This window comes from Oratosquilla oratoria, unplaced genomic scaffold, assembly GCF_046742065.1.
Source record: "Oratosquilla oratoria isolate Oo_2021 unplaced genomic scaffold, ASM4674206v1 SCAFFOLD92, whole genome shotgun sequence".
Lineage (NCBI taxonomy): Eukaryota > Metazoa > Arthropoda > Malacostraca > Stomatopoda > Squillidae > Oratosquilla > Oratosquilla oratoria.
Window position 1 is genome coordinate 522216 of NW_027467756.1, and position 5285 is coordinate 527500.

The following is a 5285-nucleotide window of genomic DNA, read 5'->3' on the forward strand; positions in this document are numbered from 1 at the left end:
AAAGCCCACTTTTCCTGCCCTCCACCGTGTGTCAACTTCGTCAAGGAGCTGCGCGGACTGATCTTCGCCGAAGGAGGCTCTTCGCCTTCCTTCCTCCAGGACCAGAAAGACTCGGCCGCTGTGCCTTCTTCGGCCTTACTCACCGAAATTGCCTTTTAGTATGTCCTGTATTCCGTCCGTGGCTCCATATAGTCTTTTAGCAACGTATTCCATTGCCGTTCTTCAAAATTCCTCTTTATATTCGTCTTGTTGTCGGCTGTCCTCTGTGGCCGAGTCTCGCCGAGTTGGCCAAATAGTGTCCGCTTGTCGCCGAAGTCCCCCAAATGGTCTCGAGGTTCTTCGGAAAGATAACAGATCCATGACTGACAAACAGACATTTCAGATGAAGAATGTTTGGGTATATCCTTGTGTGCATGTATATATATATATGTATATATATACATATATATATACATACATATATATATATATGTATGTATATATATGTATAAATGTGTGTATATATATATATATATATGTATATATATATATATATATATATATATATGTATGTATGCATGTATGTATGTGTCTACGTATGTATGTATGTAAGTACGCATGTATTTATATACGAATATATGTACGTACGTATGTATGTATGTATGTATGTATGTATGTATGTGAGAATAAACACCTTGTGAGATCGAAACCTTTATTAGTACTACGTTTCGCTTGTTACAGTTTTTTCAAGTACTTGAAAAAGCTGTAACAAGCGAAACGTAGTACTAATAAAGGTTTCGATCTCACAAGGTGTTTATTCTCACAGTCTTGTCGGCTTTTGCCATTGTGATTCATGTATGTATGTATGTATGTATGTTTGCATGCGTGTATGTATGTATGTATGTAGGCATACATATGTATATGTAAGAATATATATAAATGCGTATATATATATATATATATATATATATATATATATATATATATATATATGTACGTATACGTGTATGTACCTTTTTTTTACATGTATATATGGATGCAAGCATGTATGTATGCAAATATGAATGTATGTGGGCATTCACATGTGTATACTGTATATACAAATATGTAACTATGTATATATGTATTATTGTTTGCACGTATGGGAACATGTATGCATGATAACAGATATGCACAAATGTCTGGATGTCTGCATGTATGCATATATGAATGTATGTATGAATGTATATATATATATATATATATATATATATATATATATATATATATATATACAGCATATATATATATGTATCCATATATGTAACCATGAATATATATGCATATATGCATGCATGACTTCATATATTCATATATATATATATATGTATACATGCATACATACATGTATGTATACATGTGTGTATGTTTGTATATATGTGTATGTATGTATGTATGTATGTGTGTATGTATGTATGTATGTGTTTATGTATGTATGTACGTAAGTATGTATGTAAGTGCGCATGTATTTATATACGTATGAATGTATGTGTATAAGTATGTATATATATATATATATATATATATATATATATATATATATATATATATATATATATATATATATATATAAGTATGGGTACGTGTACAAATACACGTGAATATATGTATTTATGTGTGTGTATGCATATAGGTATGTATGTATGCATTTGTGTATGTAGGCATAGACATGTATATTTATGCATATATGTGAATACGTATACATGCGGATATGAATATATGCATATGTGGTTGTATTCATGTATATATATTTGTATGTATGCTTGTATGCATATATTTGTACATGTATGTATGGATGTAAGCGTAAATGTATGCATGCAAATATGAATGTATGTAGGTACTGACATGTGTATGTTTGCAAATATGTAACTATGTACATCTGTATTATTGTATGCACGCAGGTACACATGTATGCATGAAAATGTGTGGATAAATGTCTGCATGTATGCTTATATATATGCATATATGAATGTATGTATGTATTCATGTATGTTGGTATGTATGTATATATTTATGTATATATGTATATGTGCAGTTATGAATGTATGTAGCCATACACATATCTATGTATACATATATTTGACTGCACATATGCATGTATATATGTATGTATGTATGTATGTATATATGTACGTATGTATGTATGTATGTATGTATGCATGTATGTACGTACGTATATATATATATATATATATATATATATATATATATATATGTATGTATGTATGTATGTATGCTTAAACGTATGTATGTTGTTATTATGTATGTATGTTTGTATGCACTGTATTTATATATGCATATCTGTATGTATATAAGTGTGTATGTATGTATGCGTGTATATAAGCATGTATATATGCGTTAATGTGGTTATGTATGTCTGTGGGCATGCATATAAGTATGCTTCCACGTATGTATGCATATATGTATGTATATATGTATATACAGTATGCATGTATGTATGCATATATGTATGTCTGTATGTACACCTGTATGTACGGATGTATGTCTGCATATATGTATGTGTGCATACATGTGAGCAGTAGTCGTCACTGAGGTCAGGTTTTTTCACAAGTATAGGGTTGGCAGGAGTGGGGGAGGTGTAGCACTTTTCGTTAAAAATGCATTAAAATGTATAATCAACAATTCGATTAAGGAAGAGGACTGTACGGAATCTATTTGGGTAGAGATTATAGGCAAGAATAAGAAAGTTATTATTGGCGTCTTGTATAGACCTAACCTCAGCACTGAGCAGACTGATCCCCTGATTCATGAAATTCACAGAGCGTCCCAGTACAAAAACGTTGTGATCATGGGAGATTTTAATTATAGAAACATTGACTGGGAAACTTTAATAGGAGATCATGAAGCGAAGACATTCCTAGATATGGTGCAGGATACTTTCCTAAAACAAGTGTTTACCGATCCCGCGAGGGGACAAAATACCCTGGACTTAATTCTAACTAATAATGAGCACCAAATTAGCAGCGTAATAGTGGGAGATAGTCTAGGCTTTAGCGATCATCAAGAAATAAGATTTAATGTTATTTGGGAAAAAATAAAAAGTACGAATAACGTTCAAGTACCAGACTTCAGGAAAGCAAACTTTGACAATATAAAAACCTTACTATGAATCCCTTTTCAAAGTCTTACAGCAGCTCATCATTCTATCTCCTACCAAAGAAGAGGGAGAAGAGCTGTCTATGAGATTCGAAATCAGGTTGATGGGAAACCCATTGCTATTTTACTTCTGAGTGGTGCTCCTGAGTGATGCTAAGAACGAGAAAATGACAGACCGACAGCATATTCTGTCACTATCTCCCTAATTATACCAAGGGTTTCTTGCAAGGCAGTACAAGAAGTCTTAAAAGACCGTGAGCCAGGCCAAGTTTTTTCTCAAAATTGAGGGTATAATGTCTAGTCTATACAACTACAGTAGGCCTACAACACTAATTAAAAGAAGTAATTGTGGTGTAATAAGTATAGAGATGTTGCTGTATGTAAATGAAAGTATGTTGGATTGGGGATAGTAGAAAGTGTGTTCTAGAGGGGCGATAGATGTATGGCTACTGTGGTGCCCTTCTTAGCTCTTGGGTCCTGGAAGAAAGTACAGGCTGGTCCCCGGCTTTCAAAGGCCCTAACAGTAGCCAGCATTTCAATCCAGACAAATGTATTGGAAACAATGATCCATAAGTCAAAAGTAAGACTTGCATGGTGCTGTCCAGAATGATTTGAGAATGTGACAGATTAAGCTTGAAAATTTGTTAATGATGACAATAATAAGGGTTCAATATGATGATAATAAGTGATGATCACATTAATACATGTAATTCAGTCATGATCAGGATAACCAGAGGTAACTTGGAATGATGCTCAGGTGTCATAATAGTGTGTAATAAGATGATAAATAATAATAGCCATCATGATAACACCAAAAGAAATGTGAGGTATGTTGTAGTATACTTAAGAATCTGTGTTGTTTATTGGCCAGTTCCATACATGGGTCACTGGGGTATTTTATTCAGATGAGGGGATTTTTCTGATCAGATTTTTATTTTTATTATGTCTTTAGTTTTATTTTACCAATTCTTTTCTTTAACGTTTTTATGTATTTTGTAACTATTTTTCTTCAATATTTGTTTTCTATTTTTCTTTTTTCTTTTATTTTCGTCATTTATCCTTCTATAATTTTTATTTTGTTGAAGTATTTTATAATTTTATCTCTATATCTTTATTCTTATTACTTCTATGTTGCATTTATATTTATGATTTATTCTTTCACTTTATTTTCTGTTATTTTCATCTGTTTTACTGATGGTACAATTAGTAATGATAGTAATTCATGTTCTGATTGAAGAATTTGTAATTTTGCTGTTTTGGAGCGTACCAACATGAGATGTAGGTATTTTCAGGGTAATTCCTTGAATTATAATTTGGAAAGCATCGGTTTCCATCTTGACACCAATAGCAATGGTTACTCTGGTAGTGTTCCTGAATACCTTGGGAATAGTAACTAGGGTAACTGTAGTAATAGGCGTTTGTTTGTTTTTTATTTGTCGGTTTTGCTGCCACATTGTGTACCGTTAGTCCGTTGTTCTTTGACACCTGGCCTCGTCTGGTATGGTAGTTAGGGCGAGTACCATTGCACCAGTTGGCTTGGTATTGTCGATGAGTATTGCCTTGGTAACGTGGTTGGTATTGCATTGTTTGGTAATTGTTTTGGCTATTACGAGTGGTCCGGTTGTTTCTTGTAAGATCAGGCTTCTGGATTGGCTGTCCTCGTTGATTTGCCTTCCTGTGGGGCTTTCTTTGACAGGATTCTGCCATTTTTTCCTTCGCCTGTCTTTGGAGGAAAGAATTGGTCACCGGCACCCCCTCGAACTCTTTCGTTACTTCAGCCAAAGCCATTTTGTATCTTCGAGATCGACGCTTCTTGTGGCTGAGCTTTCTCGTCTCCTCTTCCTCTGGACGCGAAGTTTGGTGTTTTTGTTCGCTCTGGAAGGAAAGAGCCAAAGGAGAAGAAACATCGATCTCACAAGCGACGATGTCGTGTTCTTTTAGTTCGCCGATCTCGCTTATCACGGCATCGGGAATTGCAGATTCCTGAAGGGTCGCTTTGTCACGAACTGGAAGTTCTTGAGTGGCCTCCAGGTCCGATGCCTGTGCCCTTGAGAAAGAAGTTTCTTCGGACGAGTCTTCGTGTGTGCCCAAAATGTTCTCACTTTCTTGAAGAATCTCCGCTTCACCCAGAAGGTTCTGCCCTTGTTTGG